The 14733-nt window shown below is 40.7% G+C and overlaps 1 protein-coding gene across 1 annotated transcript in view; it reads left to right on the forward strand.

Moving 5' to 3' along the window:
* The first annotated feature begins 1862 nt into the window (after positions 1-1862).
* The window catches only part of tdrd3 (tudor domain containing 3), an 87646-nt gene continuing 74775 nt past the window's right edge, over positions 1863-14733 (forward strand). The window contains exons 1-2 of the mRNA XM_048598428.1: positions 1863-1942; positions 3181-3246. The gene's annotated coding sequence lies outside the window, so the exon portion shown is untranslated. The remainder of the gene's footprint in view (positions 1943-3180; positions 3247-14733) is intronic.

The following is a 14733-nucleotide window of genomic DNA, read 5'->3' on the forward strand; positions in this document are numbered from 1 at the left end:
TGAGTAACAATGAACAAGTTATTCCTTTGCAAGTGCTGACTGGCACTGTGGACAACCCGTTCTGCTACTATACTGATGATCATAAATAAACTAATAGGGTGGTAATTGACCAGTTGGATTTGTCCTGGATTTTATGGACAGGACATCTCTAGACAGTTTTCCACACAGTCGACTAGATGCCAATGCTGCACCTGCATTGGAACAGCTTAGTTTGTGATTCAGCCAGTTGTGGGACATATCTTCAGTACTGTTGCTGGAATATTGTAATATCTGCATCTGTGCTGCAGTTCTTAGGAAGAGCTATAGGTTAGATATCATCAAAGGGAGAAGGGGGACAAGGATCAATCCTTGGGGAAAGTCAGAAGGAAAAATATGAGCTTGAACAGCAACTGTTGCACATGTTTCTCTTGACTATGCTTGGAGAAGAATGGAACCAAGCCCTGGTAGTTCCATTCAGTTGGATGAGGAAGAGACGTTGGTATGATCAACTGTGCAGCAAGTTGAAAAGGCTAATTTACTACAGTCACACGTGACTTTAAGTGCCTGGCCCGAAACTTGCCTCGGAAGATGAAAACTGATCCCAAACATGAAGAATTAAGCTGACTGGGGAAAGGCTTGAACTTTACACTTGAGAAAGATGATGCTTCAGGGATGTCATTGAAATATATAAAATATTAACTAAAATCGGCACAGATTACTATGAGAGTTGGCTAAGAAAGTAACCTCAGGAGACATGAATGGAAATTAGTAAAAACTGAAGTTATAGCATGATAACACCTTTATGCATGAATATGGTTGGCAATAACTTGATGAACCTGAGGAATATTTAAACATCTTTTTCATGATTAATGAAGTAAATGAGCTGATGCAAAAATGAGCATTGCACCCTGTCTGTGAGTCTGCCAGACCTGCTATTTTGTTCCAAAACAAGAAAGCAATTTTGCTGTGTCTGTCCAGTACTGTTGAAAACAGTAACTTTTGTTGAACTGTTCTAAAGGTAAAAGGCGCACACATCTGAATATTCTTGCATCCCATGAAATAATATCTGACAGTTTAATGTTGGACAATTCAGATTCAAATGTATTAATTCTTAATTTGATCCATCTCACTGCTTATATTGATTTAGAGGCAGAATTTGAAGAAGTTGAGATTAAACTTGAGTACTTGGTTAAACAAATGTATTGTGAGGCTTATGATTCATTTTTTAGAAAAGAGGTGAAATGACAGGATTAGTTAACAACAACTCATGAGAATCTAAAGAACTATGTAATAAATACTTTTGATTAGTTACCAAAGTGGAAAGCCTCTCATTTATCCACATAATACATCATCTGCCATGCATATGCCCACTCATTCAATGTGTCCAAATCACACCAAAAAATCTCTGCATTCTCCTCACAGTTCACTCTTCCATCCAGTTGTGTGGTCTGCAACTTTGGAGATATTAAGTTTAGTTCCCACGTCTAAATCATTAATATGTATTGTGAATAGCTGGGGTCCAAGCGTTAATCCCTGTTGTACCCTACTAGTCACGGGCTTCTACTTGGAAAATGCCCCATTTATTCCTCCTCTTTGTTTCCTAACAACCAACCAGCTCTCTATCCATGTCAGTGCAGTACCCCCAATCCCATGTGCTTCACCCTGGCAAAGTTTACCTTTAACATCTCAGCCACACCTCCTGTCTTAATGAGTAATTTCCTTTTTTTGAGTTCTCATTTCCACTTTATTTTTTTGTTTGAAGGCAACCTTTTAATGTGTAAAACAAATAAAAATCAGCAAATCGCCTATGTTTTGTTTGATCATTTGAACCTGTGTTAGAAATATGCCACCTGAAAGCAAGTTCTTTCTGTTTATTAGGTACCTTTCTCCAGAAGGAATTGAAGCATGTACTACTTCTTCCATTAAAGTTGATATAAAGGATATCATCCGTGTTGCTTTGAATGTAAGTGATGTAAAGGCTGATTGTCTTGTTTTGACCTTGTTTGTTTAGTGTGCAATGTGATATTTTTGTCTGTTTTTATTTCAACTGTGCTTTTAAGTTAATTCTTCACAAAATTACTTCAATTTCATCAAACAGGATTTCTGTTTTCATAAATTTGTATTAACTGCACTAAATCATGTAATGATTTTCTAAGTGACTTGTTCCTGCTTTACTAATAGTGGATTCCATACTTTCCTGATAACTTTAATCAGGTTAACTGGCCTGCAACTCTCTTTCTTCCCTCCTTTCTAAAATAGCACTGTTATACTTGTCACCTTCTAATTCACTGGGGCTGTTAGAGAATCTAAAGAATTTAGGAAGAGTAGAAGATTGCAACCAGTGCATCCAATCTGTCTGCTTTAGACTGCATGGATATAGGTAGGCAGATCCAATAGATCACCAGTATCTCCAAGGCAGAGTTATAGTCTGCCCAACACAGAGGAGGCCTGTCTACACTTTCCAGCACTTGTCCCACAGCCTTGAATGATATGACACTTAAAGTACTCATCCAGGTACTTTTTAAATGTTGCGAGGTTTCCCATCTCAATTATCCCCTCAGTTCATGCATTTCAGATTCTCACCACTGTCTTGGTCTAAAAAAATGTTTTCCACAAAATCCCTCTCCTGTCCTTCATCTTAGAATTATGTCCCCTTGTTATTGATCTTTCAACTAGGGGAACAGCTGCTGCCTGTCCACGTTACTTGTCATCTTATAAACCTCAATCAGGTCTCCCTCAACTTTCTGACAAAAGAAACTGAACGTGTCCAGCCTTTCTTTATAGCTAAAATGTTCCAACCCAGGCAGCATTCTGGCAAATCTCTTCTGCACGTCCTCCGTGCAATCACACCCTCCTTATAGTGTGGCCACCAGAACTGCACAAACTACTCCAACTGTGGCCTAACCAAAAGTTTGTACATCTCCAACATAACCTTCCTGCTGTTGTAATCTCTGCTACGACTGATAAATGTAAATGTTCCAAATGATGCGTTAACATTCCTATTAATCTGCCCTGCTGCCTTCAGGGATCTGTGGATAAGCACCACAAGATCCCTTTGTTCCTCTCGGCTTTCTAATGTCTATCATTCATTGAGCTCACACAGCTAATGCAAGTTTTTTGATATTGAGTTCCAAATGTAAAAGAGTATATTCTTTGTTTTGGTATTCAGTAATCTGATTTGTAATAATATGTTGTTTCCAGAGTGATTTAAGAGCCATTGGCAAGAAATTTCTTCCAAACGAAATCAACAGTGGCCGAGTGGAACAGGTAGGACCAAAAAGTAGAGTTGTCCTTGAGATGTGTATGTGGTTGTATATGGCTGAAATTCTGTTGTCGAAGCAATAGGTTGACTTGGAAAACTTCACCCACCTCCCCTTGATGATGATAGCATTTTATTGCTACGGTAAGATGCCTCAACAATGATTGACTGCAATATGTGAATTTAAAAATAAGGTCTTGTGCAAAGCATTGGTTTACTAGTGGTCAGATAGATGCCAGTGTTGTAACTGTATTGGAACAGCTTCGCTAAGGGTGCAATGAGTTCTGGAGCACACATCTTTGGTACCATTTCCGGGCTGTTGTCACGGCCCATCACCATTGCAGTATCCAGTGCCTCTAGCCATTTCTTGATACCATGTGGAGTGAATCATATTGACTGAATACTGAAGGCATCTTTGATACCGGGCACCTCAGGAGGAGGGCGAGATGGATCATCCGTTCAGCACTTCTGGCTAACGATTGTTATGGTTCCCTTATCTATGTAATGAAATGGCATTGGAGGCAGTCCAGAGAAGCTACACTAGATCAATCCTGATTATGGGCTGATTGTCTTCGAAGGAGATGTTGAGTATGTTGGGCCTACATTCATTTGGAGTTTAGAAGAATGAGAGTTGGCCTTTTCGAAACATGTAAGATTCTTAAGAAACTTGTCAGGATAGGTACAGAGAGGTTGTTTCTCCCCTGTGGGACAGTATAGGAACAGAGGTATAATCTTGGAGCAAAGCTTTTCACTTTTAACTCGGATGACGAGGAATTTCTTCTTTTGGAGGATCGTGAATCTGTGGAATTAATCACGATCTCATAGTGTGATGGTGCAGACTTATTGGGCTGAAAGGCTGTCTTCTGGTCTTTATGGTCATATTGCCTTATGGGTCCTCTGATCTGCCTGCTACTTTCACCCTGGATTGTGACAGATAAGGAGCATGGAGCTAAAGTGCAAAATGTGCAAGGGGGTGCTAAAAACAGCTGCAGACAGTGTGCATGTGGAATACTGAGTCATTGAGCCTGCAAAGAAGCATAGTGTAGTAGAACAGAGATGCCGAGGTGTACAGGGACATAATTCTTTAAAGTTTGCGTCACATGTAGACAGGGCAGTTAAGGTGTTTAGGATGCTTGCATTCATTACTCAGACCTTTGAGTATAGGAATGAAATGTCACGTTAAGGTTGTATTGGACATTGGTGAGGCCTCTTCTGGAGTACTGTGTCCAATTCTGGTCACCCTGTTATAGGAAGGATGTTATTAAACTGAAGAGGATTCAGAAAAGATTTACCAGGAATTTACCAGGATGTTGTCAGGAATGGAGGGTTTGAGTTATAAGGAGAGGCTGGATAGGCTGGGACTCTTTTCACTGGAGCGTAGGAAGTTAAGGGGTGACCTTTATAGAGGTTTATAAAATCATGAGGTATAGGTAAGGTGAATGGCAGGTGTCTTTTACCTAGGGGAGGGATTTCAAGGCTAGGTGGCATATTTTTAAGGTGAAAGGAGAAAGATTTAAAAAGACGAGAGGCAATTTTTGCTTTACACACATTGTGGTACATGTATGCAATGAACTTCCAGAGGAAGTAGTGGAATTGGGTACAGTTACAATATTTAAAAGACATTTGGATAAGTCCATGAGCAAGACATGTTTGGGGGGATATGGATCAAGTGCAGGCAGATGGGATAGTTTGATTTGAGACTATGGTTGGTATGGACTGGTTGAACCAAAGGTTCTGTTTCCGACCTGTATGACTCTGAGAAGCAGTGTATGCTTAGATAAGAGATAGTAGGAACTGCAGATGCTGGCGGATCTGAGATAACAAGGTGTAGAGCTGGATGAACACAGCAGGCCAAGCAGCATCAGAGGAGCAGGAAGGCTGACGTTTCGGGCCTAGACCCTTCTTCAGAAATTTCTGATTATTGAGAAATTTTCACAACGTGCCTTTCGTACAACTTTGCCGTGCTGAAAATGCAATAATTTTTGTCCAAGAAAGTGGCTAGAGCAGATTTTTTTCCTGGTAGAAGAGACCTATTGACAAAGCCAATTAGACACTTCGCATTGTTGGGTAATTTTGAACAGGCTGGTAATTGAGCTAAGATTGCATGCAGTTTGTTTCCCTTTCTCTTCACTATTTCTGTATTTTTTGAATTGGTGTCTGAGATAACTTACATAATGTAAGTTAACTTTGGTTTACCTTTCTCCTAAAGTTTATGTTGCCTGATTGTCAATGTACAGTTACCTCCCGTCACTAATAAAAGTCAATGACTTTAATGCAGACACATCAGTCCTCAACCCCAAAAGATGAGAAACATGTATAGATCTCTTTATCTTGCCTCACTTGAATGCTGTCTGATATTTTGGTTGTCATTAATGTACCCAGTGGGAGTACCTAACATGTATCTTTGTTCAAGTTTGTGAACATGCATGCTAATGTGAGTAACAAGCTGAATTTGTCTGAAAGCCTCTCGAGTCTACTCCTTCATTCAAAAGAATCATGGCTGATCTGACTGAAACCTCAAATCTGCATTCTCTCCTACCCCAGATAATCTGCATCCCCTTGCTTCATTTGGATCTTCTTCAGTTATGCTTTCAAAATTGTCAAGAGCTCGCTTTTTGAAATGGTGATAGAAACAAAGATTCAAAAACTGGTGAGCCTCTCAGGAAAAATAAATGCCAATCTCATTTTAAATGGGAGACCCTTGGTTTTTTTAAAACAGTGAGCACTAGTTGTAGATTCTCCCATGAAAGGAAAAATCTTTTCAACATGTATGCCTTCAAGCGACCTGAGAATCCCATATGTTTCAATCAAGTGGCCTGTTGCTCTTCAACACTACAGCAGATACAAGCCTAGGCTGTCCAGCCTTTTCTTATTCCAGGTATTTGGCTCGTAAACCTACTCCTAACTGCTCCCAACACATTGATACCCTTCCTTAAAAATGTGACCAAAATTTTGTTCAGTACTCCAGATGTGGTTTTACAATGCCCTGTATAACTAAAGAATAATCTCATTCTGCAGTCAATTTCCTTGCTATAAGTGACAACTTTCTATTGGCTTTTCTAATTATTTGTTGCACCTGCACAGTAACCTATGTGATTCACCCAGATCCCTGTGTAACTCAGTTCTGCAATCTTGCACCATTTAACTAATGTGCTTTTTTTCTTTATACTTCTTGCTAAAATGGGCAACCCAACAATTTACCTCATTATGCTCCATTTGCCATATGCCACACTCACTGAATCTACTTATGTATTTTTGTAGCTTTCTTATGTCCACTTCACAACTTAATTTTCTACCCACCTTTGGGTTGTCAGCAAATTTAGCAACCCTTCCTATCCCTTTGTCTAAATCATTTATATAACTTGTGAACGGGTGAGGCCCCAATACTTATTCCAGTGGAAAACCATTCTTTCTGTCTTGACAGTCTGAAAAAGATAATTTATGCATATTTTCTGTTGGCCAACAAATCTTACATCGACGTCAGTATGTTTCACATAGCATCGGAGCTTTTATTTTCAGCAGTAACCTTTTGATGTGGCTCCTTTTATCAAATGTTATCCGGAAATGTAAGTCCAGTACATTCACTGATTTCCCTTCACCCACAGCATGAGTTATCGCCTTGAAGAACTTCAATAGACTGGTCAAACAAGATTTTGGTTTCACCAAACTCTGTTGACTGTGCCTATTAGCTTGAATCTCCCCAGTGTCTTGCTATAACATCTGTAATAGTAGATTCTAGCATTTTCCTAATGACAGCCATTAAATTAACCGACTTGTGCTTTCCTGCTTTGCCCCCTTTTTGAATGAGTTAAATTTGCTATCCTCCAACCTAATGGGACTGAACCTGAATTCAGAGTTTTGGGTAATTAAATCTCTGCATTTTGTTTTGTCCAAATGCATAGCCAGTTTCCTTTTGCAGTCGTTTCTGCTTTCAGCTTTTTGTGGGCAAGGAGGTCCCCTTCATCTCTTGCCCAAGCCCTTTACAATTCTATTTCCTTGTCAGTGTTCCATCAGCTAATGGGAATAATATTTCTTTGTCTTTCTAATTCAAATCTGTCATAACTTTGTTTAGCTGTATCAGAATTTACTCCCATTACTTTGCTGCAAGGATAACAACCCCATTTTCTGACTTAATCTTACAACTAAAGTCCGTATCTTTGCAATCAGTTCTTGTATCACCTTACACTTTATTTCTTAAATTCCACCTGATGCTCACCTCCGTATTGTGCTCACCTGTTTATGTCCTATCACAGCCAATTTGTTATGATCCTCACTGTTTGCCACTTCAACCTAAGTATCCCTGGCAAATTTTGAAATTTATTCTGTACTCCAAGGTCAAATTCATTTGTAGCAAAAACAGGAGAGGTCCAGATAAACAGCATTCACATAGATAAATCAAACATAATCTGCCTTTTTGAAATTTGTGCTGTCCTAAATTAACTTTGACCTCTCCCAGTCTTTGTTAATCTTTTGTTTCTAAGATTATTGATTTTAAAAACCTTACTCATTACTGTAATTAAATAAACCAGCCTCTGATTGCCATGACTGTCCTTACACTGTTCTGAAATGTCCTTACATTTGTCCCTCTCCAATCTTCTGGCTCCCCTTCTATATGTAGGGAAGATTGGAAGATTCCGGCAAGCCCTTCTTCTAAGTTCAACTCCCATTTCCTTTAGCAACCTGGGATGCAAGCCATCCGGACCCAGTGACTTGTCTACTCTAGGAATAGCCAGCGTCTCCAAACTACCCGAGATAACAAGATGTAGAGCTGGATGAACACAGCAGGCTGAGCAGGAAAGCTGACGTTTCGGGTCTGGACCCTTCTTCAGAAATGGGGGAGGGGAAGGGGATTCTGAAATAAATAGAGGGGGGAGGTGGATGGAAGATGGATAAAGCAGCAGATAGGTGGAGAGGAGACGGACAGGTCAGGGAGGCGGGGATGGAGCCAGTAAAGGTGAGTGTAGGTGGGAAATAAGGATGGGGGTTGGTCAATCAAGGGAAGACAGACAGGTCAAGGAGGCGGGGATGAGGCTGGTAGGTAGGAGGTGGGGGTGGGCGTTGAGGTGGGAGGAGCAGATAGGTGGGAGAAAAGACGGACAGGTCATGGAGCCGGGGTCGAGCTGTGCTGGTTTTGGGCTGCGGTCGAGGGCAGGGAGATTTTGAAGCTTGTGAAGTCCACTTTGAGACCATTGGGCTGCAGGGTTCCCAAGTGAAATATGAGGTGCTGTTCCTGCAACCTTCGGGTGGCATCGTCGTGGCACTGGAGGACGCCCAGGATGGACATGTTGTCCATGGAGTGGGAGTGGGAGTGGGAGGGGGACTTCAAGTGGTTCATGACTGGGAGGTGCAGTCGTTTGTCGTGAGCCGATCGTAGGTGTTCCACAAAGCGGTCTCCAAGCCTACGCTTGGTTTCCCCGATGTAGAGGAGGCCACATCGGGAACAGCGGATACAGTATACCACATTAGTTGATGTGCAGGTGAACATCTGTTTGATGTGCAGGTGAACATCTGTTTGATGTGGAAGGTTTTCTTGGGGCCTGGGATAGAGGTGAGAGGGGAGGTGTAGGGGCAGGTGTAGCACTTCTTGCGATTGCAGGGAAAAGTGCCGGGGGTGGTGGGGCTGGAGGGGAGTGTGGAGCGGACAAGCGAGTCATGGAGAGAGCGGTCCCTCTGGAAGGCAGATAAGGGTGGGGAGGGAAAAATGTCCTTGGTAGTGGGGTCAGATTGCAGGTGGCGGAAGTACCGGAGGATGATGCGTTGGATCCAGAGGTTGGTGGGGTGGTACGTGAGGACAAGGGGGATTCTGTTTTTGTCATTGCGGGGAGGGGGTGTGAGGGATGAGTTGCGGGAAACGTGAGAGATGCGGTCGAGGGCGTTTTCAACCACTGTGGAGGGGGAGTTGCAGTCCTTGAAAAACGAGGACATGTGGGATGTCTGGGAGTGGAATGCCTCATCTCGGGAGCAGAGGCGAAGGAATTGGGAGTAGGGAATGGCATTTTTGCAGGAAGGTGTGTGAGAGGAGGTGTATTCTAGGTAGCTGTGGGAGGCTGTAGGCTTGAAATAGATATCGGTTTCCACGTGGTTGCCAGAGATGGGAACAGAGAGGTCCAGGAAGGAGAGAGAGGTATTGGAGATATCCTGCTATCTCTTTCCAAACTACCTCTGTTTTTTTTTCAATTTTCACCCAACCCATTGTCGCTGCGACTTTTGTTTTTACAGAAATTTCAGATTTCTCTTCCTTTGTCAACACTGATACTAAGTACTCAGTACTCCAAGTATTCAAATCTTAGTCTGCACTGCCACTCCACCTTTTCTGAAGATATTGAAGGATTTGATGTAGAGCTGACTTTGTCACAGATCATTTTACAATTTCAAAACAAAAGAAACTGGAGCTAATTGGCCACCTCCTGTTCAAGTGTTATGCTGTTTTCACTTCAAACGTCCAAAGAGTCGTGTTACAGCTGGATTTGACGACCAGCTAGGAGTGGAGGTATAAAGTTCTGGTAGAATTCACCATCCCCAATCCTGAATCTATGTATGCTGTAGCTAATTGTCATGTTTCTTTCACTGTCCAGATTTTAAAAAGAAGGAAAGGTTCAATTAGCCTTGAAAACCAAATGTGATTCAAAATGCGTATTTGTATTTGATTGATGGAATTGATGTGCATGGTTGAAGTACAGCAGACTTTGTTTTAATCAGCACCTTACGAACTGGCACTCTCAATAAACTGGCAAAAATTATATACCTGAAGTAACAGAAGTTTACTGTATTATCATGATCTCTGCAATGTCCAAGTAGTCAGTTGAGGGTGCGAGTGAGAAGGCTGTCTGCTGCTAAGTTTTATTTAAGGCACAGTTGCATTATTATTTGTGATTTATGCTGTAAATAAAGTGGAACAGTGTGTATCCCTGCATTATGTTTCTTTTACATACATTATGTGAACCGCTTGATCAAACAGAATATTTGATCAACCAACGCACTGCTGGTCCCATAGGTACTAGTTAATAAAATTTGTTGGAATTAATATTGATCAAGTTATTGTATGCTTTAAATGCGCCTGTCTTAGACACTGGACAATAAATTGCATTCATACAGCACTTCATGCAGTTCCACAGTGTACTAATTCTGTTGTTAAGTGTTGTTATAGATTTGTATATAGCACCATTCCACAAAAAACAATGCAGTGAATAATAAGATTTACTTTTTGTAATTGCCAGACAGTTGGCCAGGACTGTTGAGAAATTACCCAATTGTCCTTTGAATGTCTTTTAAGTAATCATATAGGTACAGCTGAAATAGGTGACTAGAATCTTTAAAAGTTGGGATCTAGAGCATTCCTCAATATTCCATTGGATTGTTAATTTCAATCACGTCCTAAAGGTTGGTTTAATCTCTTTTCTGACTTGGCTGCAACTTAATCAAGCTGTCAGCGAGGTCTAACGCACTGAGATTGAGGTTCAGCTTTTTGTTTGGGAAGCTTAGTGGTTAAAAGATAAATTTTTGCATATTTATGACATGCAGTGGTTTAGTAAAGTTAAACATGGTATCAAAATTAGATAAAATAAGTAAAATCAACAAGAGTTCATAGCTGAAAGGCTACAAGAAAGCGCCCAAAAAAAATGCTCTGATCCCAGACTGCAGTCTGGCTTGGTAGATCATTTTTATTTTCAGTTTTAACGAGGTGGTCTTTCAATGAGGCAGAATCATGCAATGCTGCATGTTTGGTTTTATTATGCAAAACAAATTTAGGTAAAATAGTATAAACCAAACTATTTACATATGGCACAGGTTTAAAGATTTAGGAACACCTGGAGAAATACAATTGCATTAATCCTAAAAGAACTCCTTTACAGTTTTCACAACACAGAAAATGCCTTCCCTTTCACATCTTTTTGGGTGTTATTTAGCTGTGATGTAAATTCCCTGTCTTGAGAATCTGATGGCTACTTCCTGGATCCTTCGTAGAAGTCGGCTTGAATTTTTCTGTTTCTGTAGATTGGTTAATTTTTACAGGTTGTAACCTATCATTTCTGGTCTGGAACTTTCAACTAAACTATTTATACTGAAGTAACATGAACCATTCCAAACAATCTCCTCCTGTCAGGGAAAATTGCTTTGCAAATCCTGTTTCAGCCAAGACTTGAGCAAAACTGCCAAATTTAAATCTAATTTATTTTTCCCCCAAGCTATTGGTGTTTCCCCACTCAAAAAAAATCAATATCTGATCTTAAAAACTGAAAGTCTAATGCACTTTGTTCCCTTGTGAAAACTTCCCGAATGAAATCAAAACCTTCTTACACATGAAGAACTCTCATGCTCCCCCTGTTCTCTGTCTCTACTCTTCTCTCCCCACCCCACCCCCATTGTTTCATTTTTTTTCCCTCTCGTATACTGTTTCAAATAAATCATTATATCTGCAGAAGCCCTTACAAGTTAATGTAATGGAAAGGATTTCACATGCATTCTTAACTACCTTGTCCCTTGCTACCTCTACACCACGTGTTCTCTCATTTGTTATGTTTTCCTTTGCCTCGTTTGACTTTCCTAAATATATCATCTCGTACTTCCCCTCAGTTTTTCAAGTAATGAGTTAAAATTTATCAGTTTCTGGTCAATATTGCATGTTGTAACAACCCTTTTATGCAGTTCTGCCTCAACCACAAATTCTCTTCTTGTCATTAATTTTAATGGCTTACCAACGAGTGGAATTAATTTACCCCCCATTTGACTCATCAAAATTTTCATAATTTTAAATACATGCTTTACACATCTATTTTAGAAACCTTCCTGCATCTTGCCTATCTAATTCTGTTAGAATTTTGTAGGAATGTAGGTTTCCTCATAACTAATGACTCTCATTTCTGACATGTCATCTTAATGAACTTCTTTTGAGGTTTCTGCCATGTCCTTGTAATATTTTTGATGTATACAAAACAATATACAGTTCTCATTTGAACCCAACTGTCTAACCAATGACTTGGCCGTATTCAAATTACCTGTTGACTTCATACACTATAAGCCTGTTTTGAAGATGAGGTTTCATATTTTTAAGAAGCTTTATCAACTTATCCTCCCATTTTAAAAGGTTGTTAATTTGAACCCCTGTGTATTGACACAAAGGTGGAGGAAACAGGGAGGCTACAGAAGGGCTTGGACAGGCAAGGAGTATGGGCAAAGAAATGGCAGATGGAATATAATGTAGGAAAGGGAGAGGTAGTGCACTTTGGTAGGAAGAATGTGAGCCTAGACTATTTTCTAAATGAGTAAAGGCTTTGGAAATCTGAAGCACAGAGGGACTTGAGACCTAGCACAGGATTCAGTGGGGATAAATGATTTTTTTTTCTGGTTGGAGAACCACTAGTTGTGTCCCTCAGGGATCGGTGTCGGGACCACTATTGTTCTCAATTTACATGGATGAATTGGAGTTGGGGTCAAAGTTTGCAGATGATACTAAGATGAGCAAAGTGTGCAGAGGATACTGAAAGTCTGCAGACGGATATGGATCGGTTAACTGAGTGGACAAGGGTATGACAGTTGGAGAACAAGGTTGGTAAATGTAAGGTCATCCATTTTGGTAGGAATAACAGCAAAATGGGCTATTATTTAAATGGTGAATAATTACCGCATGCTGCTGTGCAACGGGACCAAGGTGTCCTGTGCATGAATCACAAAAAGTTGGTTTGCAGATGCAGTAGATAATTAAACTTAATGGAATATTGTCTTTCATAGCTTGAGGGATGGACTTTATGCTGCAGCTATATAGGGTGCTGGTGAGGCCACACTTGGAGTACAGTGTAGAGTTTTGGTCTGCTTGCTTGAGAAAGTATGTATTGGCACTGGAAGAGGGTGCAGAGGAGGTTCACTCAGTTGCTTTCCAAGTTGAGAGAGTTGGCTTATGAGGAGAGATTGAGTAGACTGGCCATATTTATTGGAATTTAGAAGAATGAGGGGCATCTTATAGAAACATATAAAATTACAAAGGGAATAGATGATACAGAAGCAGGGTGGTTGTTTCAACTGGCGGGTGAAACTTGAGCTAGGTGGCTTAGCCTCAAAATAAGGGGGAGCAGATTTAGGACTGATTTGAGGAGGATCTTGTTCTTCCAGCCCAGGGAAGCAGTTGAGGCTCAAAAACAGAAATTGCTGGAAAAGCTCAACAGGTCTGACAGCAACTGGAAAGAAGTCCGAGTTAACTGTTTAGGTCCTGTTCTAAGGAATTTACAGCATCCGCAGTTCTTTCAGTTTTTATTTAAGCAATTGAGGCTGTCTTGTTGAATATGTTTGCCTTAAAAACAGACTTTTAAACAGTAAAGGAATTGAGAGTTCTGGTGAGTGGGCAGATAAGTCGAGCTGATTCCATGAAAAAGATCAGCCCTGATCTTATTAAGTAGCAAAGCAGGTTTGAGGGGTCAGATGGCCTACTCCTGCTTCTATTTCTTATGTTCTTCTGATTCTCTTAAGGTTAACATGCAGATTCATTTGGCAGTTAGGAAGGCAAATGCATGTTATTTTCTTACCACGAGAGGGTACTATAACGTGCACTACGCCCAGTTATGTGGCTTTTTTTGAGCCATTGAAGTATTTTGGACTGAATGGAAGATAAACTGCACCTCTGAAAAGGCCAAATAATTTAGCAGTCATATTCCACTTGACTAAGCATAACATCTGAGGGTCGGGTTCACTTCCTTAAATGACGGAGAAGTAGCATCTTTTGAATATTTCGGAGGCAGAGGTTGATAGAATTTTAGAATAATTGAAATTTTGTGGTTAAACAGGAGTGTGGAGTGATCAGATCAGCTACAATCTTGGTGAATGATGGAGCAGGCTCAAATGGATGGGTGGCCTGTTTCTGTTGCTAATCCTTACACTAGTACAATGCATGGAACTATCTTCAAGTGTCCTTTGAAAATTGATCCACCTTGCGGATTCCTTGTTCCTTAATTCTCAAAGGCATATTGGCCTGTACCTTTCCGTTCAAACAGAACAGTTGATGCATCCTGCTTCTCCATGACAGAAGCTGCTTTCTTATCGAGAGACAGTGGTGCTTTTTTCTCTCCCTGTATCTTGAGAAGCAGTTATCTCTTTCACGGAGTTGTGTACAGGTGTGAAAACTGTCAGTTGATTTCATTGTTTCTGAGTTCCGCTCAACAGGCATGTTTCTGAATTGGGATATTTCTGGAATTCACAATTTTTCCTTATGTTAAGGGAGCCATTTTAGTCTGACCACATAAATACAGTGGCTACAAGAGCAGGTCAGAGACTAGGAATACTGCTGTGAATAACACACCTCTTGACTCCCCAAAGCCTGTCCATCATGTACAAGGCACCAAGTCAGGAGTGTGATGGAATACTTCCCATTTGCCTGGATGAATGCAGCCCCAACAACGTTCAAGAAACCTGACACTATCCAGGACAATGCAGCCCGCTTGATTGGCACTACATCCACAAGCATCCACTCTCTCCATCGCTGAAGCTCAGTAGCAGCAGTGTGTACT

The sequence above is a fragment of the Rhincodon typus genome, chromosome 6 (genome assembly GCF_021869965.1).
Source record: "Rhincodon typus isolate 14 chromosome 6, sRhiTyp1.1, whole genome shotgun sequence".
Classification (NCBI taxonomy): Eukaryota; Metazoa; Chordata; class Chondrichthyes; order Orectolobiformes; family Rhincodontidae; genus Rhincodon; species Rhincodon typus.